General features: G+C 38.7%; 1 pseudogene; it reads left to right on the forward strand.

The window, feature by feature from the left end:
- Window positions 1–4,053: 4,053 nt before the first annotated feature.
- Window positions 4,054–19,513, forward strand: LOC128522476 (NACHT, LRR and PYD domains-containing protein 12-like; annotated as a pseudogene).
- The last annotated feature ends 4,821 nt before the right edge of the window (window positions 19,514–24,334 follow it).

The following is a 24,334-nucleotide window of genomic DNA, read 5'->3' on the forward strand; positions in this document are numbered from 1 at the left end:
CAAGTCAATGCTACAGAGTCAATGAACTGTCCAACATCACCGGCTCCTTTCGCCACGCACTCATCGTAGCCCTTAAGCTGAGCAACAGGCACGCTGCCTATCTCCAGCAGGAGCTGAACACACAACAATGCATCAAGCAGCTGGAACTGGAAGTTTAGGAGCAACAGAAAGGGGGTGACGAGGTAGAGCAGGACAAAGTGGAAATCACCATGCTGCAAGAAACCCTGGCAACTACTACACATGAAAGGGGACAAGGCAGGGCAAACTACGATGATCTCTCCGACATGCTGCAGTATGCAGAACGGCTACTAGAAAAGGCCAAGTCTGACTCCAGGGGAAAAAAAATTGCAGAATTAAAGCCCTCAAAACTCACCTGGACAAGGCAAGGAACGAGATCACCCACCTCATGCGTCAGCTGGACCATAGCAAAGAAGAGTCCGAGAGCGTCACAGAGGAACTCAAGCAACCTATGAATGGTGCCACGATCCATCAAGGTAACGACGTGCATGCATCTCACCTCTGCTGAGCAGGAGTTCTGGGATCGACATGTAGTGGAAGAAGTTATGGGATGGGGCTGACGCATCCACCAGCTTCCTCCGAAGAACCCTACCTCACGACAAAACACCGGGAACCTGCTCCCTCCAACCACTGAGCATCGCACGGTGTAGACCTTAAAGACATTGGCAAGCTTGCCAGTAACATTGATAAACTCACACTGCATGTGCCAGGCAGCCAAGATTTTCAAACTTATGTACGATAAGGGAATTTCCATCTAGAAATGAGACCCCACATCTCTGACTAAGGTAAACTCTACTTGCTCTGAACAACATCCAGCACTGACGTGTGTGTCTTCCTAGACCGGTATCCTTCACAGGCCTACTACAGATGACTCATACAGACATGGAAGAAAACCTGAACTGTAAACTCTTTTCCTACAAAACCTCCATCCTGGAGTAAACCACCACCTCGGCATTCTTGCATACCCATGAGCCTACAGAATATGGCTTCAGAAAAGCGTGTCAAAACCACCGCAGTTCGTGACTCAGGGCTGGCTATGGAGGGGACCCAACATCAAGAGAAATGCCAAGCCGCCACCTAAAGAGTGGAATACACCCTCATTCAACAAAAAATGAGACTCCTTTGCTGGTTCCCGACCTAAACAGCGGAGATGCTACTGGGATGGATCGCGTGGACGATAACCTTCATCCAGATCTCATAAAAAACAGTAAAAGAAATCACGAAATTGGCAAAAGGGAAAAGCATACAGTATAGGAGTCCAACGGAACCTCCAAAAACAAACACATCTTGGAGCAGCCAGCCCACGGATTCGACAAAGAAACTCGTCAAAATTCCAAGCTTACCCAGCTCGAGCTAAAGCCACAAATGAGTTGAAGACATCACCAACTTCAAGACTTTCAAGATGAGATGAGAAGGATGATTGAAGTGTTTTTTTCAAACTGATAGGAAAAGGGGGAAGAACAGACGACTGACACAGATCAACTGTCCTATACCTTTCACCACACTAACATAGTTCGGTATTTCTAGGAAGGTATATACAGTTATTTTATTTACTTTTGGAAACAAAACACCTCATCACCCTCCTCTGGCTGCACTGCTAGGCCCTACCTCTAGTAGAGAGGAGTTGCTTCACACATAACACTGGTTTAGATGTCTTAACCTTTTTGTGTCCTTGAGTCCCTTTCTCTTTGTGTTTTTCTTTTTCTCTGCGTTTTTCCCTTTCTTTTTTTTTTCATCAGGGAACTACCTTAAACGAGCTTAAGTCCAGCTCCAAAATTAGGTCAACAAGAGTAAACCTAAATCATGGTAAAAAGCTGTTGTCAATCAAGTGAAACAACCCAACCCTAGATAACAGAGAGAACAGTCAATTGATCACATTCCAGAGTCCCTCTCCCAGCGTGCATGTCGCCATCCCGATAATCTTATCTGATCCCGATCATAAAGAAGCGCCTGTAAAACGAAGCTGCAATCTTATCTGACCTGAGATCATAAAAGAGCGTCTGTATAACGAAGCTGCAGGAAACTTTACAAAGGCATAAGACCAGGTGCCTCGAAGTAAACCCTAAAACCCAGGTGTAAATCGAGTCAAGTTAACATCTACTACTGCAACCTACAACATCTTTCAAGCAGCTCAGGCTTCCGCCCTTGCGGGCGCTACACTGCTGCTGCGGGCGTCATCCGCTCTTCAAGAACTCTCTACGAGACTTTGTGCCAGAACTCCAAAGCCCCGCAACGAAGAAGTCCTCAGGAGAAATTCCAGAGCGCAACCGTCTGTAACCAGGCAACCAACGCCTCACATAAGGGCTTTTTTGAAAGATGTCATCTCTACAACAGCGCACAAACTAATTAACAACGCCATGATTCCCTTCGCTGGAGGCGAACCCACGGATAAGAACGAAACATAATGCAAGTAAACAAAGCTGCATACCTTGTAAGATTTTAATCTACTGTAAGATTAAACCCAAGACTCTGCTCTTGTGACTTTCATTGATCTAGTAAACAGTATTAGAATAACTTAATTCATTTTCACCTTACAAACTGTTTGTATATGTGTGTGTGTGTGTGTGTGTGTGTGTGTGTGCATTTAGGTAGGGTAGTTTCATGTACTGTAGTATTTAGTGAAATAAATTCTCATCTCTTTATAAAGAACTGTTGTCTTGGTCATGTATTTTAAGTCTAAACATTTGCCCAGATCTTGTTAGCTCGCTCATAATTGCTAAATACTAGATTTTGTGTTATCATCGTTGGCCACGTAATAAGCAGAACTGGTAAGATACATAAGATAAATTGTGCTAAACGCTGGACGGGTAGTCGATAAAGTGTACATTATAAATTTTGATCCAGTTAATCAAATTAACCCGAATCATTAAAGATATGATACAACTCTGACCCAGAGCTAAACATTACTTATTAATGGTGAAAAATGCGTTGGGCATCGTGTCCACATTAAAATGTTTACATTTATTGGTGGAGAATGCGATGTAAACCCTACAATATTGTAATATAAAATAATTAGTAAGATGATAAGAATCTGGTGGTCTCCAGGTATTTTTTATTTTTTTTTACCTTTGAACTGTTTTGACTTTGACTAGTTTTGGAAGAATAAAGTTTTTTTTTTAAGTATTGTTTGTGTGTTTCATTTGTCAGAGTATTGTTAGACCAAGTTTTTTTTTTTATAGAAGAACATTCACTTTGATTAACTACATAAATGGGAGAAAACTTACGTGATTGAGTTGGATTAAGACAACTCTAGAAAAATAGAATTAATTGAGGCCACAACCAATAATACTTGAGCTGGCTTAAATATTTGAATTACAACTTGAGTTGCTACTTAACTTGACTTGAGTCAACTTAAGATTTTGAACTAGGTACACAATGAGAAATATTTGGTTTGGCCAGCAAATTTCTCTAAAAGTTGAGTAAACATTGAAAAACTGTGCAACTTGTTACTAAATTATATTTACGTTGAGGCGCTTGTTTTTTTTTGTATGTATACATGTTTATATATGTTTATATGTTATATATGTTTATATGCTCAAGTACAGGTGTTCCCACATCTGACAAACTGTTACTGCTCACTTGTTTATGCAACAAAAATTAATTAGCTATGTTTTATTATTTTGAATCTGTTCATTATAGCAGCCAAAACACTACTCTTTAAACCTCTGCTTTTCAGGTACAGATGTGTCCACAGCTGTCAAAATGGTACAGCTGACATGTTTACAGCCAACAAGTAAATTGGTTGAGTTTCATCATCATTTAGTAATGGTGCAGGTTAAACTTTAGGCAGATATCTAAGTATTGCAAAAGTTTAATTAAATTCTGTCCAGACAGTTTTGTATGATGCTGTGACAAAATCTGTCTGGACAGACATACGGACAAAGAGATTTTTCTGACACTGGTGTATGAATGAGTTCTGACCAATGTACAGACAAAACCTTTATTTATTTATAAATAATTATAATAAAATAAAACTTTCTAAATTATATCTGATTAACCCATTTGTTGTTTCCTCTCTTGTCTCACTTTCCCTGTGTGTGTAACTTACAGTGTAATCCTGGGGGGATAATACCTCAAAATGAGTGTGTCTGGGGAACAGGACACAAAGAAAGACGAGAGGTGAGTCATGTGAAAAACTAACCAGATCAGATTCTGGTGTGTATCTGTGAAAAGTCACTTGTAAACATTTTTACACGTGTATAAGAATCATGCTTGTGTGTGTTTGTGCATCATGATCATAATTTGTGACAATAGAAATGCAAAAGTGTTCACAGTTTAGTTCACAGAATTCTGTTTACTCGCTGTGTAAAGAGTTTTGAAAAAATCAGTACTAAATATGCTTCTTAGTTTAATTATTCAGTATTGCTACAGAACAGTAGTAATGATGCAGTGGTTGTGTGTGTTTAGTCTGATTCAGGGTAAGAGATCAGACTCACCTGAACTCAGCTGTGTGTCTATGAGGAGTGACGTGTCAATGGATCAGATAATATCCTTTAAAGACACTGACTGTGCTACTGATCTGAGGTGAGTACAGATTAATGTATGAGTGCAGTGTTTTCACTCACACTCTCACTAATCAAACATCTCTCAGATATCTGTGTGTTAATGGGTGTGTGTTTGTAGTTATGAATATGATTTATGGTCCTTGTTAAACTTTTAACCAGTGTTTTGTTTGTTCATAGATCACAGAAGGATAAACCAAATTTCAATGAGAAGAGTCAGTTAGAGCAGATATTTAAGGTGTGTGTATGTGTGTGTGTGTGTGTGAGTAATATTGCTACCTGTCAGCTGCCTGAGATGTGAGCAATCACAATCTATTCCACTCTTACTGTAATGTGACAGAACACTAAGAGAGATCACAAGTGTATTCATTGGGTTCAAACACACAGAAATGCTCACTGACTCTTTTTTTTTTCTCTTTACATGCTTCCTCTGGGCAACATAATCCGTAAGCATGGTATTAGTTTTCATTGTTATGCTGACGACACAAAGTTATACGTCTCAGCAAAACCAGATGAAAAAAACAGCTTACTAAAGTTGAGCAAAGGTTATAAGAGACTGGATGCTAATTAACTTTCTTCTGCTTAATCCTAGATAAGACAGAAGTTCTAGTCATTTTTACCGCATACAACTAGGAGTAAAATGTTAGATCACACTGTAACTTTAGATGACCTTTCTGTTCCATCAAATGCAACAGTAAGTGGCCTCAGTGTGATTATAGACTCCAGCCTTTCATTTAAAGCTCATGTAGATAATATTACCAGGATAGCATTCTTTCACCTCAGAAATATTGCCAAGATAAGAAATATATTGTCACTAAAATATGCAGAAAAACTAGTTCATGCTTTTATCACTTCTAGGTTGGACTACTGTAATGCCTTACTGTCTGGTTGTTCAGCTAGAAATAGCATAAACAAGCTTCAGTTAGTCCAGAATGCAGTAGCGAGAGTCCTCACTCGAACCAGAAGATATGAGCACATTACCCCTATCTTATCCTTACTTTATTGGCTCCCTGTGAAATTTTGCATTAATTTTAAAATACCACTTTTGACATATAAAGCATTAAATGGTCTCGTGCCGCAGTATCTGAGCGAACTGCTAGTGTCTTACGATCCGCCACGCCTACTTCGATCAAAGGATGCAGGCTGCTTGTCAGTACCGCGTATTATGGAAACTACAGCAGGGGGCAGAGCTTTTTCTTACAAGAAAGTTTTTTCTTATAAGCCCCAAAATTATGGAATAGTCTTCCAAATAGTATTCAGGAATCAGACATAGTCTCAGTGTTTAAATAAATAGGTTTTTAGCCTAGACTTAATCAAGCATTTTTGTAAGTAGATTTGTCTTGGGTTAAGGAGCAGATCTGGGGGACTCATGGACGTAGAGTATTAAGGTGACCTGGTATGTTTAGGTGCTGTCTTCCTCACTCTCATTGATCACTCAGGTTTGTTGACGGTGGAGTGATTGGTTGCCTTACATCTCAGGGAGCCCTCATGTCTGTGTTTCCTTCTGGCTCTCCCTTAGTTATGCTGCTATAGATAGTCCTGCCGGACTCCCTGCTTGCACTTTACACTAAATATACAATCACATTATACATTATGTGACTGTGACCAGACCTAACTGCCATCTCTCCTCTTCTGCTCTCCCCTCTCCTGTTCTCTCTCTCCCCCCTCTCTCTTTCCTTCTTTTTGTCAAACGACACATGTCGTTCCTGAGCTGCCATTTATCCAGACTCCCTCTGCCCTCCGGACCTGTCTGACCCATCGTGGTACCCCGCTTCTGGGTGGAGATCTCATCATATGGTTGCCCCATGTGTGTCTTTGGGATGCATCTGGTGTCTGGAGATGGTTTCACTCGCCCCGACTGCTGACAGCTGTTTCTCCAAGGACTTGGCTGCAGTTGCTCAATAGTCAGGACTAAAATTTCCTACGAGTTTACCTGAGCCTCCAATAACTACCTGGACTCCATATTTACATCAATTACCATCAACTGTTTTACTGAACTCCCTGCCACCTAACACACAGTATGAATGCAGATCAATTCCCTGCTCTCAGTTTTACTCAGATGAGGATGGGTTCTCTGTTGAGTCTGGTTCCTCTCAAGGTTTCTTCCTATTACCATCTCAGGGTTTTTTCCTTGCCACTGTCGCCCTCGGCTTGCTCATCAGGGACTATTTGACCATTTTGATTCATACACATTCACATTCCATACAGACTTAAATACAGTAATTCTTTTGATTGTGTAAAGCTGCTTTGCAACAATGACAATTGTTAAAAGCGCTATGCAAATAAAATTAAATTGAATATGTATGCCCTAATCTGGAGCTGGACACCTACTGTACTGTACAGGATTAGAATAAAATACAATATTTAAAAATTCCAGTGCTTAAACAGACAACAAAGAAGTTTTACATTCACAGTAATAAACACGCACTCTTATTACATGTTTCTAAACAGGAGCTGGAGCACAAAGTCATCACTATGTTAAAGAATGAGCTAAAGAGATTTAAGAAGCTCTTGAGTCCAGATTACCCAGCATGCTCTGATGGGGAGGTGGAAGATGAGGAGGATCAGAGCAGTGTCAGAGTGTCAGCGCTGAAGATCACACTGCATGTTCTTAAGAACATGAACCACACAGATCTTGCTAACACACTGCAGAACAGTAAGAGCTTATGGGCTTATAACATTACTTTAACTTTGGAGGAAGGAAACTGCTGTGAATTTATTCAACAAATCTCATCAGAGTGATGTGCTTTTATTGACAGAATATAATAACAGATCAGTACTGACATTACATATGATATACAACTATGAAAATGTCTATAGTCAGAGATAATTATAGATGTCATGATCTGGTAGTATAATGGCTGATGTTACTGTCGTGGGCTTAAAGGGCAGGCATGGGCGCGGAGGATATGATGGTAAACAGTCTTTAACAAACGTAACTAAACAAAACAAACAACTCAAACTATAAACACAAGATCTAGAGCTAAACAAAGGCTCTTTAGCGTGACATAGGCTCTTGAGCGAAGAAGGGTTAGAGCTAACAAACAAACTAAACCTGGAACTGAAGCTAGACAGGACAAGACCAGACAAGTGACAAGACCAGGGACAAGACGAGGCCAGGGACGAGACGAGACCGGGGACAAGACTAGACTGGAGATGAGGGAGACTACTGATTGAACGGGTTAGTTGTTGGTCTGGTTATTGTAGACATGGGTGGTGACCTAAATGGGTGGTGGTAAACCTTGAGGGCGGCCCTTAACCCTCAACTGCTCAGATGTGTAATGAGATAAAAATGTCTGTGAGCGTCTGCCAAATGCCTAAATGTAAATGTGTTAGTATCTAATCGGGTTAGTAGCTGAACTGCTAAAAGTGGCTGAACAGACAGATAACGGAACCTACTATGACCTAAACATACATTGACTTAAACAAGAGGCAAACAAACACTGGGAACACACAGAACAGGGGTCCGTTCTTTGTACGTCGCTTGACACATGCGAGATGAATCAACACATCTAAGATGAGATCATCGTGCTAATCACGATCCGGTTAAGTTGGTTCTTATAGCCTTCTTAAAATCACAGATGTTACATAACAAAATTTAAACCAAAATACAAACTAAACTAAACTAAACCAAAATGCCCACATGACATTGTATTATTAAATATAAATAATGCTCAATCCAGTTCCCCTGAACAAATGGCTATTTATAAGAGGTCTAATAAGCTACCTCGGTTTAGGTGAGCACTCTCATCACCTGACCGAGGTGCCTTCTGGGAAAATGAGTCTGCAAACAAAAACTACAATACCAAGACTCCGGGCACACAGTGCCCTCTAGTGGTGATCCCTCACAATAGAGTTTACATTTTATTCTTCTTTTTATCAGAACTCATCTCTGTGTACCGGCGAAACCTCAAATCCAAACTGAGTAAAAAATGTAATAGAATTAATGAAGGAATTTCACAGCATGGAAGCTCAGCACTTCTGAATGAGATCTACACAGAGCTCTACATCACAGAGGGTTGGAGTGGAGACGTCAATAACGAACATGAGGTGAGACAGATTGAGACAGCGTCCAGGAGACCAGCAACACAGGAGACACCCATCAAATGTAATGATCTCTTTAAAGACGAGTCCATCAGAAGTGTGCTGACTAAAGGAGTTGCTGGAATTGGAAAAACAGTCTCTGTGCAGAAGTTCATTCTAGACTGGGCTAAAGGAAAAGCAAATCAGAATGTGACCTTCATGTTTCCACTTCCCTTTAGACAGCTGAATCTGATTAAGCAGGAAAATCTCAGTTTGATGGACCTTCTTCATCACTTTTTCCCTGAAATCAAAGGATTAAAATTAACAGACTGTGAGATCAACAAAGTTCTGTTCATCTTGGATGGTCTGGATGAGTCTCGACTTCCTCTAAATTTCCAGAAGAATGAGAGATTGTGCGATGTGACCGAGTCAGCCTCAGTGGATGTGCTGCTGACAAACCTCATCAAGGGGAACCTGCTTCCCTCTGCGCTCTTCTGGATCACCTCTCGACCAGGAGCAGCCGATCAGATCCCTCCTGAATGTGTAGACCAGGTAACAGAGGTACGAGGGTTCAGTGATCCTCAGAAAGAGGAGTACTTCAGGAAGAGAATCAATGATCAGAGACTGGCCAATAAAATTATCTCACACATGAAGTCTTCAAGAAGCCTCTACATCATGTGCCACATCCCAGTCTTCTGCTGGATCTCAGCCACTGTTCTAGAGAGAATGTTGGGTGAAGCAGAGAGTGAAGAGATCCCCAAGACTCTAACTCAAATGTTCATACACTTCCTGATCTTTCAGATCAAACACAAGGACCAAACGTACCATTGGAAATGTGACTCTGATTCTCAGCAGACCAGAGAGAGTATCCTGGCACTGGGAAAACTGGCTTTCCAACAGCTGGAGAAAGGAAACCTGATCTTCTATGAGGAAGACCTAAAAGAGTGTGGCATTGATGTCAGAGAAGCATCAGTGTACTCAGGAGTTTGTACCCAAATCTTCAGAGAGGAGTTTGGGCTTCGCCTGGGGAAGGTGTTTAGCTTTGTACATCTGAGTGTCCAGGAGTTTCTGGCTGCTTTATACACATTTCTTTCCTTCATCAACAAAAAGACTACAAAACAACAAACAACTGATCTGTCTGATCTTTTCACCAAATCAAACATGTCTGATTTCCTGAAGAGTGCAGTGGACAAGGCCTTACAGAGTGAGAATGGACACCTGGACCTTTTCCTCCGCTCCCTTCTGGGTCTCTCACTGGAGTCCAATCAGACTCTCTTACGAGACCTACTGCCCCAGACAGGAAGCAGCTCTCACACCAAACAGGAAACAGTCGAGTACATCAAGACGAAGATCAGGGAGAATCCATCTCCAGAGAAATCCATCAATCTGTTCCACTGTCTAAATGAACTGAATGATCATTCTCTAGTGCAGGAAGTACAACATTACCTGAAAAGAGGAAATTCCTGGTGTCTCAGTGGAGTCAAATTTTCTCCTGCTCAGTGGTCAGCTCTGGTGTTTGTGTTGCTGAACTCAGAAGAGAATCTGGATGTGTTTAATTTGAATAAATATTACCCATCAGAGAAATTTCTTCTAAGGCTGCTGCCAGTGGTTAAAGCCTCCAGAAAAGCTGAGTGAGTCATTTTATAATCATTTATAAAAATCACATTTTTAAATTATTTAATAACTGTATTACTAACTACATAAACTTTATTCATTTATTTATTCATGTGTTTCTTAAATATTCTAATTTTTTTCTTATTTATTAAATAAGTTTCTGTTTTTAGTGTTTCTACGTTTTTACATTTAAATTTCAAATTTGGTGAAATTAAGTTTCGGTAACTTGCAAATTATTCCACACTCTATGATATTAATTTAAAGACACACACCTAAACACACACACACACACACACACACACACACGATAAAATGTGCATAAATGTAAATGAAAATATATAAGAAAAGTCAGATTTCAGATTGTTTTTCTATCCATTAAACATGTTAAAACATAATTAGACAATATTTACAGTTGATTTAATTATTACAAACACAAATATTCAGATGTTTAACTGCAGATTTGGACTACATGGTGTGTGTGTGTGTGTGTGTGTGTGTGTGTGTGTGTGTGTGTGAGAGAAAGAGAGAGGGATGTCAGTGGTATGATGTATCATAATTCCTCCTTCAGGCTGTATTGGTGTGATCTCACAGAGGACAGCTGTAGAGTTCTGTCCTCAGTTCTCAGCTCAAACTCCTCCAGTCTGAGAGAACTGGACCTGAGTTACAATAACCTGCAGGATTCAGGAGTGAAGCTGCTCTCTGCTGGACTGGAGGATCCACACTGTATACTGGAAACACTGAGGTCAGATCATCACTTTCACATTCTGTTTATCTGATTGTTTGAGATAATATTAAACACTTAAAGTACCCCTATTATGCGTTTTCAAATATGATCTTTCATGCAGTGTGTCATCTACTGTAGCTGTATGTAAACATAAACTATCTGCAAAGTTGTGACACCGACAGTGCACGATAAATAAAGTGTTTGTCTATTAAAAAAAAGAGTCGGCTCACATATGCCTGAACGAGTCGTTAGCGATTAAAAAAATTTTCTGTTACGGATCCACGTCACTAAGTAACATATTTGCATAATGTAAAATTAAATCTATTTTTGGAGAAAACTAAAGTGTTTTTTGACATTGCATACATGTATACCTGTTTTAAGAGACTCATAAAGCAACATTAGCAACCTTTAAAATGGCATAATGGGGCACTTTAAGTATTTCAACCTTTTAAATACTAATTAAATTTTGAATGCAGTATGGTGATGTAGTGGTTAGAACTGTGGTCTTGTACCTCTAGGTTTGAGGGTTCAATTTCCGCCTCAGGTCTGTGTGTGTGGAGTTTGTATGTTCTTGGTGGGTTTCCTCCAGGTACTCCAGTTTCCTCCCAAAGACATGCAGATTAGGATAATTGGAATTACCGAATTGCCTGTAGTGTGTGTGCGTGTGTGTGTGTGTGTGTGTGTGTGTTTGTATGTAAATGACTGTGTCTCTCCTGGAGTCAGTAAGATTATCGAGCACAGCGGACAGATCGAGAGACTCGTTTATTTAATTACGAAACTTTAAAACTGTACACACACACACACACACACACACACACACACACACACACACACACACACACAAAGTTGCAGTCAGAGGTTCACATCTTGACCATGAACACTGCCCCCAAATTTTCCCTTTTAAAGATTTCTTTAAGCCTGTCCAAAATAAACTAAATCTTGTGATAATTTGTCTGATTTTCTATTTATTTAAACTGTATGATATAAAACTGTGTGTGTGGTGGGGGTGGGGGGTGGTATCATCATTTCTCTTCCAGGCTGTGTCGGTGTGATCTCACAGATGAAAGCTGTAGAGTTCTGTCCTCAGTTCTTAGCTCCAACTCCTCCAGTCTGAGAGAACTGGACCTGAGTCTCAATAACCTGCAGGATTCAGGAGTGAAGCTGCTCTCTGCTGGACTGGAGGATCCACACTGTACACTGGAGACACTGAGGTCAGATCATCACTTTCACATTCTGTTTATCTGATTGTCATTATTATAGTATAAACTTCACTCACCCACCTTCGATACCACTTTATGCAACAAACCTGATGTATAACAAGAGACTGAGAAAGTAATAAACATTTTACTATTTAAACCTTTTAAATATGATTTTTAATGATCAATTATATATTTAACTCTGTTCTAATGTTCTAATGGTTAATAATCAGGTTAGCCTACACAATAAACTCACATCCTTTATTCATTTTATCTGAAAATGCATTCTGGATATAGAAGATCAAGTAGAGTGCATGTACGCACCCTACGGGTGCATTGTGGGATGTCTTTAGATTATTTCATACACTCTGGTGAAAAATACTAAATCCTCAAATACTGTAAATACTTAAAATCAGAAACCAACGGTCAGGCCCTTATGTGTAATGTCTCATCAAGAGAATTCCAATTCTCAGGAAACACATTGGGGGAGGCAAAGCTTTATTTATGTAAAGTGTGTGTGTGTGTGTGTGTGTGTGTGTGTGTGTGTGTGTGTGTGTGTGTGTGCTCTTTGTTGGTTGTGTATCTGGTTAGTTTGTGTAGTTGGTTATCTGTCCTTGAGGATTTGTGACTGCAGTCGCTCAATAGTTCAGGACTAGATACACACGTTACCATTTAAATTTAACAAGACATGAAGTCTAAACTCAATCTGGTTTACTTTGCAAATAACGCATAACAAGATCATAAAAACAGTGAGCTAAATTGATCTTATTAGTAAACAGCCTCTTAATCAATACTCTCCCACAGACATTATACAGTTAATATGTGGAATGTAGACTTTTGTATTAGAATCTACTGAGTCACATTTTACAACTGAAAGATTGCACACCGTCACACTCAGTTTGCTGCAAACTGTGGAATCCATACAAGTGTGTGTACTGGCCTTCTCAGGTCTTAAAGGAGGAATGACAGTCTAAATGAAGACAGGACAGTGAATATTCATGACCAAAGGTACCATGCTTTATGTGATAATGCTTGAAATTTCTTTTGATGACAAATGTGCAGAGCTTACACTGCCATAAGCTGGCACCTAAAAGAGGAACGAAAGTGTGCAGGTAAGTACAAGTGTGACTGTTACTGTAAAGTCTAGCAGACTGGTAAAATAGTATTTCCATTAAAATGCATACTTTTTGGACTAATATACATAGAACATAGTAAAACCGATTTGATTTTGACATTTACAGCAGACTTCAAGCAAAGTACAGTGATGAGACTCATACACACAATAAAACATTTGAATGGTGTAAACTTTATAAAGAAGACTGTCTGTGAATGACGATCATGGCTGGAATAGATCGGAGCCCACTGAAGTCATTCCAGTGAACATTTCAATGGAATAATCTTAGGAAAAACTGACTTATTTGATCACCAAAGGCATTTTGTTCTTGCGTGAGAAAAATGTATGATATATATAAATAATTAAATGTTACATTTTCAATAAACAGACCCCCAACACATCTACATACATAAACTTTGGCTCTAGTTCCAGTACTGAAAATATTACAGTGCAGCTAAGGACATATTACAATAAACAGAATGAGCAGCTCACTTCTCATATCTTCTGGTCCGAATTGTTTGTTCTTTTGTCATGTGACTCCCATAGACACTGTGCAGTGCATTACACAGGAAACAGAATTAAGCGGTTCTTCTCATGAGTCTTCTAGTCCGAATCGTTCGTTCTTTTGAATCTATTGCACTGCATAGCGTCTATAAGAGTCACACGACAAAAAAAAAAGACTTGAGAGGTTATTACTCATTTCTGTTTTCTGTTTACCTACAGAGGTTTTGAGATGCTTTGCACATGCACACCCATAAAAAATGAATGAATCACTTTTCGAGACTACTCGTTCTTTTGTTCTGTTTCGTTCTTTTACTTCATTCATAAAGAACGAATTGTTCATGAACGACCCATCACTACCATAAAGTTGTGTATGCAGTCATTATTTTACTTATTTGTACTAGCTACTTACTTATCCGGATTTATAAGGAATGTGATTCTTGTCCGATCCCACAGCAGTGTGTCCTCATTACTTGTCTCTGATGTTACATACTTGCCATGAGCACTTGCTTTTTGCACGGGGCAATTTACTGAATGTTTTAAGTTTTTGTTGTTAAACATAAAGAATATTGAGTTGGAATGAGTGATGATTGTAGTTTTTTAGACTACAACTAAAATTTAAGACAAAATTAATAGTTTTTTTGGCATTTAGATATGTCACACTCAAACAATCAGGTATGTGATTTTCAGAGATCTTATTAAGGGAACATAACCTTTTTATTACTGTGAAATTTACAAGACCACAGAATAATTTTTAGAGCGGACTTAGACTTCTGCTGTGTGTTATTTATCATTTTTCACTGTTATATACACACTACTTAGTTTCTTCACCCAGCATTTTGTGTGTGTGCTTGTGTATGTGCACCTGTGTATGTGTGTGCGCACGCATAGGTTTGAGTAAGAGTGTGTGTAAATGTAGCACACTCACCGCCTGATGAGGGGAGATATTATTGAAAAAACACGCAACACACGGAGCTGCTGCTTCACCACAGGAGTCTGTGTATTTATAATAATGTGGGGTCGCTCATGAATAATTTGTTCTTTTTGAACAAGCCTTTAACGTGACTCAGAAGAACGAGTGGTCTTGGAAAGTGATTTGTTCGTTTTCTACTGGGCGCACATGCGCAAATCTTCAAAAAAAATCTTTGTAGGTTATGTACAGGAAACAGAATTAAGGGCATAGCCCATAAATGGTTTCAGTCATGTTTAACAGGCAGAAGTTTTTCTCTTCATTTATGTGAATTCTTTTCATCTACTGCCCCTCTTTTTTGTGGCATTCCCCAAGGGGCCATATTGGGCCCTATGTTGTTGTCTTTGTATATACTCCCAACATATCCTTTCATTGTTATACGGATGATCTACAAATTTATTTGCCTGTCAAAACAAATGACAAAGCTTTATTTTTGTCATTACGTAATTGCCTGAGAGAATTAAAAATATGATTGGATCGGAATTTTTTTTGTCTTAACAAAAATATAACTGATATTGTTATGTTTGGTCGTCCTGGTGATCTGGGTGTTTGTATAGATGCACTTGATGATTTAGGAATGTATATTTGTCCATTTTCCAGGAATCTCTGTGTGATTTTTGATGGTGCTTTTAAACTTGATAAACAAATTAGTTCCGTTATAAAAGCCAGTTTTTTTTTAACTGAGACTGTTGGCGAAAGTCAAGCCCTACCATCCGTGAGCACATTGCCCCCGGTCTTAGCTTTACTCCCGTTAAAGCACTGAGGTCGTCTAATCAGTTGCTCCTGGATGTTGCAAGAGCCAGATTGAAAAATAAAGATGACCGAGCTTTTTCAGTGGTGGGACCGAAGTTGTGGAATGATTTACCTGCTCACATAAGGTCTGCTCAGTGTGTTGAAATCTTTCAGGCAGGTATTTACCGTATCTGCCCCAAGCACCAGCACAGACAGTGAGAGACTATTCAGTGCAGTGTCTCATGTTCTTAATGAGAAGAGGAACCGACTCTCCAGACAAAAAGCTGAGCAGTACTTGTTCTTAAAGAGAACCCTGCCACGTTTGGCAGTAACATAAAAATCTGTGTAGAACTGCACAACTACATACAGTAGCTACATAGGCTGTGTTGTTTACAGTCTTGAGTTAAGGTCTATTGCTGTTTTTGCACTGTTGTTTTGCACAGCAAATTAAAATGTATATAAATAATTGCTTACATGCAGCAGCAGAATAGAGGTCCACTACCGTTCTGTTTGTGTGCAATTTTACAGATAATTGTGGATCTTTTTGCACAACTGGTACAAAAACAATTTTATTTAATGTTATTTTTTATTTAAAATAGTTGGTATTATTGCACTGATGCATGTTGCATATATATACGTACATATTGTGACCTTGTGACCACCACGTGTGTGTGTGTACAATTGATTGTCCTCCTTTAACTCAAGGACAATCATTTGTTATTTTAGATTATCATTAAATAATGATAATGTTGTCCCATGACGTTTACACACACACACACACACACACACGCACACACACACAAACTTAGAGACAGAGAAAGGGAGCGAGAGAAAGGGGAGAAAGATCATGGATATAAATGTAAGGTCAGAATTTTCCCTTTTAATAATTTCTTTTTTTTTAATGATATACTATGTCACAGCGCTCCCTCCCTTCCTATGTGTTTTGTATGTGTGTGTGTGTGTGTGTGTGTGTGTGTGAGAGAGGGAGAGAGGGGTGGGGGGGTGGGGGGGTGGGGGGGGGTATGTCAGTGTTCTGATGTATCATAATTTCTCCTCCAGGCTGTGTGGGTGTGATCTCACAGATGAAAGCTATAGAGTTCTGTCCTCATCTGCTCCAACTCCTCCAGTCTGAGAGAACTGGACCTGAGTTACAATAACCTGCAGGATTCAGGAGTGAAGCTGCTCTCTGCTGGACTGGAGGATCCACACTGTACACTGGAAACACTGAGGTCAGATCATCACTTTCACATTCTGTTTATCTGATTGTCATTATTATGGTATAAACCTAATAATAGTAAAATGTAGAGCGGGAAGTCTGATGTATAACAAGAGACTGAGATAATATCAAATACTTAATTATTTAAACTTTTTAAATATGATTTAAACCTTTTAAGTACTCTGGTTTCCTCCCAAAAATATGCAGATCAGGATAATTAGCATTCCCAATTTTGCCCATCGTGTGTGTGTGTGTGCGTGTGCGTGTGTGTGTGTGTGCCATGTGGTGGATTGGCACCCTGTCCAGTGTGTACTCCACGTCCTGCCCCAAGTCTCCTGTAATAGACTCCAGGCTTCTCATGACCCTGTACAGGATAAACACTATAGAAAACTCATAAATTCATAGAAATTATCAGTGATACATTTCACTCTATACCAGGGGTTGATAAATGAAAAGAAAACACTGGAAGCCACAAAACCCTTTTGTATTAAGCCCCCCAGGGGTCATGTGGTAAAATAAATAACAAACCGCGCACACTATTAAACTGCACACGATTATTAAACTGAGCGCGTGGATTAATAGACTGTGCATTTCTCTGAATACGCCTGCAACAAAAACCTTTTGAACTCCGAAAAAAAGACGCTGCGTTAAAGGTTACTTTCAAAATATATATTGAATGCCTATTTGTCCTCCTCGTATTTATGAAATAAAAAGTCAAACTTAAATTATCAACTAATCAAAAATTCCATTTGTGTCCGTGTGCCGTCATTGTTTTTATGGCATGTACTGGAGTGTGCAGTCAGTGTCAATCTGAATAAAATCTAGACTCGAAAAGCTCACTAAATCATGTATTGGCGGGTGTCACACATCGGTGGTTGTGACGCATATTGAGTGACAAAACATTTAATACTTTTTATTTTAATGTTACAAGATCATCATAATCTTCAAATTTAGAATTACATTTAAAAATCTAACAAACTAAAATAAACTTGATTTAAATGAAATACTCATAATTTATTTTCCAAAGCCACAGGGAGCCGCAGCAAAGGGATGAAAAGAGACACATGCAGCTCCGGAGCCGAGGGATGCCGACTCCTGCTCTATACTAATGTTAGGACGGTTATTAAAAAGGATAAACTGAACAAAAAAATTAAAATGTTTCATTTATTTTACTTTCAAATGCATTCTGGGTACAGTAGATCAATTAGAGCATGTTTTACGCCCCCTACAGGTGGATTGTGGGTTGTTTTTAAATTAAATTATACACTTGTACAACTTAGAGAACTTCTAAGGGTGGAAATGGAGAATTCAATCAGACAGTTTTGCATATAGTAAACAAACAAGGTGACACGAAGGAGATAAGTTTCCATCTGGACCGGTTTGACCCGAATATTAGTCAGTGTGCAGCGGTACAGCTACATCACACAGGTGGGTAATTATATACCTGGTCACATGACTTCTGTTCAACATTTTTGACCTGCCTGCTGACTACACTGCCCCCTACTGTTTACATCCATATTGCATCTTTGTGGACACGTCATGTTAATTTCTGAGGGCGTTCACGAGCTACACACTAAACTAACACAAGATATGTGAAACAGCCACCATGTATGCGTAATTAAAATCAAGTATATTTCTGCCTGTAATCATCACATAGATGATTAAAAAAAAAAAACAGGTCAGGTTCGGGTGATCAGCAAACACCATCATCAGGGTGAGACAGGAGCAGGAATCTGAAAAACAGATACAGGATCGACACTGTAACGACCATCAGGACATAAATGTTTAATATAGACTGGGACTAACACACACAGAACATATACAGTAATACACCAGGGTGTGTGTTGATCTCTCTACAGGCTGATACGCTGCAGTATTACAGGTGAAGGTTGTGCTGCTCTGGTTTCAGCTCTGAGGTCAAACCCCTCATCACACCTGAGAGAACTGAATCTGAACGACAATCAACCAGGAGAATCAGGAGTGAAGCTGCTCTCTGATCTACTGAAGGATCCACACTGTACACTGGAGAAACTAGAGTGAGTTACTGACACACACACACACACACACACACACGCACACACACACACACACGCACACAGTAAAAGTGATTTGGGGGTTTAATATCTTTTTAAACACTTCAGAGGAGATTCGGTATCTTAATATGTTTGTACAGTAATAAACCTGGTAACTGTATCAGGCCACCATGTTTCACTCATAAATAATGGCCCCCTAATTTACTCAGATATTTAAGTTTGTGCTCTTTAATCTGTTATTGTTCGTATGTTGTGTGACACTAATGTTTCTTGTAAGGAATCTGATGACGGATTCTAATTAATTTAGATCATCTTGTCCTTTTCTCTTTCTTTACAGATTCAGGAGGTTTTAGTTCTGATCTGATGCGAGTCTCACACACAGAGAATGATGCGAATAAACTCTCAAAGCTTTTAAAGAACAGCTGTGAGAGCTGAAACTGATGTCTTCCTTTTCTCATTCAGTAATAATCAGATGGTCTACAACATGTCAGGACTTTTACTTCTCTAGTTGTTTGTAAAAATGCACAATCTAAAAGAAATCAACTTGAATTACCAGAGCAGTAATATTTATATCATTTCTTGGGCAGTGTGCACCTATCAGCCATAAAATTATAATACAAAACATTATGTCCAGTGGAGCTGCACGATTAATTGAGAGCATCAGGACACATCTTAACTGTAACAGCGCCTTCCTGCTTCTGCCAGGCGTTCACTATTACACCACATGTGTGTTTAACGTGTATTACTGTAGTTAATGGCCCCCTGATACAACAGGTAGTCTGGAACTATTGTACAATAATAGGTATATCACATTCACCCTAAATTAAAATGAACAATATACAACATAAGAACATTTTCATAACAAAAACAGGCAGTTTCGAGGATGTTCACCCAAAATAAGCCTAATAAAATTGACTCAGCTACAATTAGACCGACATAAATGTGTTGAGAGTTTTGTTTACTTCATGTTATTATAAAATGAATAGCACTTTTATTGATAAATGTGATCTAACAGGGGTAAATAGGATTTAAAAACATAAAAATGTGGTGGGTCCATTAAACCTGTGAACACTGGCTGAGTAAAAAGAACATGAACACCAAACAAGGGTTATCATAACTGTTCTTATGGAGTTTAAATGTTTCTTTATTATAACATGAAGAAAAGTGGATGTTATGTAACATGTAGTGAATGATACTGTAGATGGCAGCAGTGGAACATAAAATTAAGGAAGAAAAGACACTGGTTACGGCAGGTCGGAAAATGAGAAGAGCATTCATGAATTATGGTGAATGTTTGATAAATGTACTGAGTTTTTATTAACTAAACATCCATGATTTTTTGTGATTAATATAAATGAAATAAATATAATATAAATTTAAGCGAAGTATATTAAAAAAATCAAACAAATGTGACTTTATCTTGTTAATCTAGTACTTTGGTTATTTATCCATCTATCCATTATCTGAACTGCTTATCCTGTTGAGGGTCTCAGGGGGTGGAGCCTATCCCAGCTGTCATTATGTCTATTTATTTTACCCTATATTCAATCAACAGTAGGATTTGGTATGAAAAAGTACACACGGTGTTGTTCTGTTCAATAAACCTATCCAGCTCAATCAAGTCTGACACTATAAAGTTGAAATCAGCAGCATACCTTGTATTAACTCTATCAGATGACCGACCAAAATGTGTTGTGGAACGAACTTCCTCTAGATGTTCGTACAGCAGAGACTTTGACGATCTTTAAACGACGACTCAGGACATATCTGTTTCTCCAGTACTTACTAACACCCATCACGCCCCATATATATATACTGTATATATAATGTAATATACACATATATACTTATATATAAATAACAGCTATCACATACAATTTAAATGTGTTCTTCAACGTGAAAGTTGTTTAACAATTTAAATCAATCTGTGTCTGTTCTAAATGAACATCACACTTTGTACAAATACGATCCATAATCTTCTAATAGATTTATTCAAAGCAGCATCTGCTCTTACCAGCTGTAATAACCATGACTGAACTCATATGACTGCACATTATATTTGGCATCATAAAACAATATCTGTATATAAAGAAGGAAAGAGGAAGTACAGAGATGGAAAGGGGTTGTGGTTTATTTCTGTGGTGCTAAAAACATTTGGTGTTCCTGAGACTAATAAGAGCAACAAATCAACATGTAATCTTTCACATGGTGTTATATTTAGTTTTTTTGTGTGCTTTAAAAAATCTAGGGCTTAGAGTTGATAGTAAATAAACTGCAATAGGACAATTTTACGCTGTGTGTAGTAGAGAGCAAATATAATATTTAATTCACAATCTAATGGTCTGCTGTATGTGTGTTATATGTCTGTTTAATGTAGAAGCTGATGAGACAATGGGAAAGGGGATAAGATAAATGAAAGGAGCAGAAGCATAGGGGCTTCATTGCTGGCATTAAACAGGACTGTGGTGGGCCTGTCGTACTTTAGGCATCAGGCAGAAAGGCTCTATTGTAGGTGCATGGCCTGAGAGTCTCGTTAAACCCACCCAGTTTGTGCTGAAATGTGGCTGAAACTGCATAATTAAACAACTTGTTGGAACCCAGTGAGCTGCAAAGGTAAAAAATAGCAAAAAGTCTTCCAACCAAGTAAGAATTAAAATTGCACAGGAAATAATGCTCAGTTTTGCACTGAAGTGTAAACATTACATGACAGACCTATGATAAAATGGAGAAGTAAAACAAACAAAAAAAACATGACAGTGAGGAAATTTTTGTCTGTGCCCCACAGGTTTCTGGTGCTGCTGAGGGTTTTAAAATTTATTTTCTGCAGCATGGTGGCATAGTGGTTAACACTGTGGCCCTGCATCTCGGTGTAAAAGGTTAGATTTCCACCTTTGTTCTTTGTACAGTATGTATAATTTGCACATTCTCCCTTAGCTTAGTGGGTTTTCTCCTGTTTTCTCCCACATATGGAAATATAACACTGCTAAAATTCCTCAAAGCAAATAAAATTTTGAAGTACATGAACTGAGCGAAAGCTTTTTGCAAAATTTTTTATTTTTTCTGCATTATAATTTATTATAAATGGAAAAAATCCTTACAGCATTTGTAATTCGTGAAATTTTCGGCATTGCAGTTTATTGTGGTTGTATATTTCAAATATTTGATGTAATTGAATTCAAACATTTAAAACGTCAATGCAAAAATATTGACCTTACTAACTGCTGTTCAAAAATATTTTCAAGTGTTAAAATTTATTTTCAATCTAATTTAAATTTTTTAAGTGGAAAGACTTTGAGAATTAAAATTACACAGGAAATAATGCTCAGTTTTGCACTGGAGTGTAAACATTACATGACAGACCTATGATAAAATGGACACACACACACACACACACACACTGTACTGTATGCACTGTAGTTTATGAATTTGTGAAAGTTTTTCCAAAGGGAAATAGGAGACTGTTGTATAAAAAAATAACAAAACATTAAAAAATATAAAAAAACATATAATCTGTTCTATAGCTCATCTGCTTTAACTTAGTTTTTTTATTATTCATAAGACAACCTTTCAGTTTTGTAAATATTCTAGTTATAGTGTGTTAAGTCTTACTTTAGGTTAAACGTTTTTGAGAATTTGGCCATCCAGCTAAGATAAATGTTATGATGTTGATTGATAAAATCTGGATTAAGGATATTTTATTTTATTTTGTTTTTATTTTTATATTTAATTTCTTTTTAGTTTTCCCCCTGAGAAATTGCCACCTTATTGTGGTCAGGGGGTTTGCGTGCCTCAGTGACAGTAAGATCTATACCAGCAGGAGCTTAGTCTTCAAGTGGGACACCCAAGTTGGACAGGTCTGAAGGTAGAGGCCTGACAAAGTGCAATCCACTTCTCCAGCCTTTGGATGCAGCTAACAACACAATTCAACAAGGATAATACTGTTACTATAAGCACAGGGGGAAAACAGTGCTCGAACATGATGTGTACACATAATGCCCCCTTCACATTTCTCACGCCCCTAAACCCCCCCCACCACCACCACCACCACCACCACATTGTGCACCGGTGATGTGCCTCAATCTTTTGTCACTCCTCGTTCACTCTGTAGGCTTACTAAGTAGGCAGGCTCCCCTTTCGCAGGTGTGTAAAGGGGTGGGGCCACTGGAAACATAGCTGTGCATGGCTGTCTAATGATCATATTTAATGTATTTTAGGCTTTCTTTGCATTATAAAACAAGGCAGGTCATTTTGGTTGAGGTCTTGGAGGTCCTGGAGATCTAATAAACATATTTGCATGGCAAACACTGAATGTGGAAGAAATGCAATTGGAGTGATGTAATGTGCTTCTGGGACTTCAAGGCATGAAACTGAATGCGGTCATTTGATCTCGATGTGGTAAACAGCCATGAAAAGACTGCACGAGCTCCAACAGCACTTTTACTTTCACACAGAGACAGCTATCGTGATGCTGCCGGGGAAAGGGCTGGGCCACTGCATCTTCACATTAAGGTCCCCGTTCTCAGCCGGGAAAGCCACCCAGTTGTCTGATGTCACAAAGGACTGTGGCTGTGCCCAAGGAAAGCTGGGAGGGCAGCCAATTGGCCAATCAGCAAAAAGACGCTGTTTAAGGGAACATGCAGGAGCCACTGCCCACACAGGACAATCCTGTCACTCTGCCAACACAATGCCAACATTGCCTCCAAATAAAATCACCCTTTTTTCCCGCAGTACCTCGCATTGTGCCTATGTGTCTGTGGTGCCACCCATGCATTAAACCGGTAACACATCCAACTTGTGTAATAGCAATAATTTCTTACTGCAAGTTTTCTATTTTATTTAATTAGCTCTTTTTGTTGTGTGCTGGCAGTGCTTGTGGTTGAAACCATGCCTCATGTCACAGTAACCAGTAGTAGTGAAAACATTTACTGTATGTGTGGTGGATTTAATTTTAGCTTTTCTTAAGAGAGTGAAGAATGGAACATTTCCTCATTTTTTACTGAATGAAGCCGCACAGCTCTACTAGAATAGAGATCAAATTGAGGTATATCTTTATATGTTCTAGACTTAACTTCATTTTCCTTCCTTATGCAACTGAATTCTATAATAACTTAAATCACAATAGACTTAATAATGAAATATGGGCCCCTTGTGAGCCAAATTTTATCACAAATGTATACCAATGCAAATTCAGTATGATCACTGGAGACTGTGGTAGATGATGGTAACACCTGCTTACAGCCCCTTTTGGGCTCTGTATAAATTTTGTCATTTTTGTCAGTGGCATAAGATCAAGGGGAAAATCAAAGGAATATTAGGAGGAACATTTCATAATACAGTGGAACCTCGGATTATGAGTAACACGGTTTACGAGTGTTCCGCAAGACGAGCAAAGATTTTTAATAAATTTTGACTTGAAAAACGAGCATTGTCTTGGTTTACAAGTACTAAGTATCATGTATTACGCATGCGCTTTTTGTTTTGACGCCAAGCGTCACATGATCACAACTGAGCCAATTTTTTTTTTCTCTCTTGCTCTGTAGAATTGTGGGTAATCATCTCCCCTGCTGGGTCTTAGTGCTCGTCTCTTACTAATATAATCAACATCTGTGCACACGTGTACTGTTTACTATAAGACTGTGACCACGTGTGTGTGTGTGTGTTTGTGTGAAACATATTTTATTTTGTGTTTGT

Source organism: Clarias gariepinus, chromosome 1 (assembly GCF_024256425.1).
Source record: "Clarias gariepinus isolate MV-2021 ecotype Netherlands chromosome 1, CGAR_prim_01v2, whole genome shotgun sequence".
Classification (NCBI taxonomy): Eukaryota; Metazoa; Chordata; class Actinopteri; order Siluriformes; family Clariidae; genus Clarias; species Clarias gariepinus.